Raw genomic sequence first — 215 nt, forward strand, 5'->3', positions numbered from 1 at the left:
TATATATATATGTATGTATTTGATCGCAATTGGACGCATGTTTACCACACTGTGGATAGAGCTTGTACAGAGAGATCTGCATGTGAAGGTCTGCCGCTTCTCTAGCTCGACATGACGGATGGAGATAACGAAGTCTCCAAAGAGAGGACAAGAAGTCTTTCAGCCAACTGAGAAACTCTCAGAACGAGAAGAAAGATATCTCCCCATGAGGGTGG

This window comes from Cystoisospora suis (genome assembly GCF_002600585.1).
Source record: "Cystoisospora suis strain Wien I chromosome Unknown contig_11788, whole genome shotgun sequence".
Classification (NCBI taxonomy): Eukaryota; Apicomplexa; class Conoidasida; order Eucoccidiorida; family Sarcocystidae; genus Cystoisospora; species Cystoisospora suis.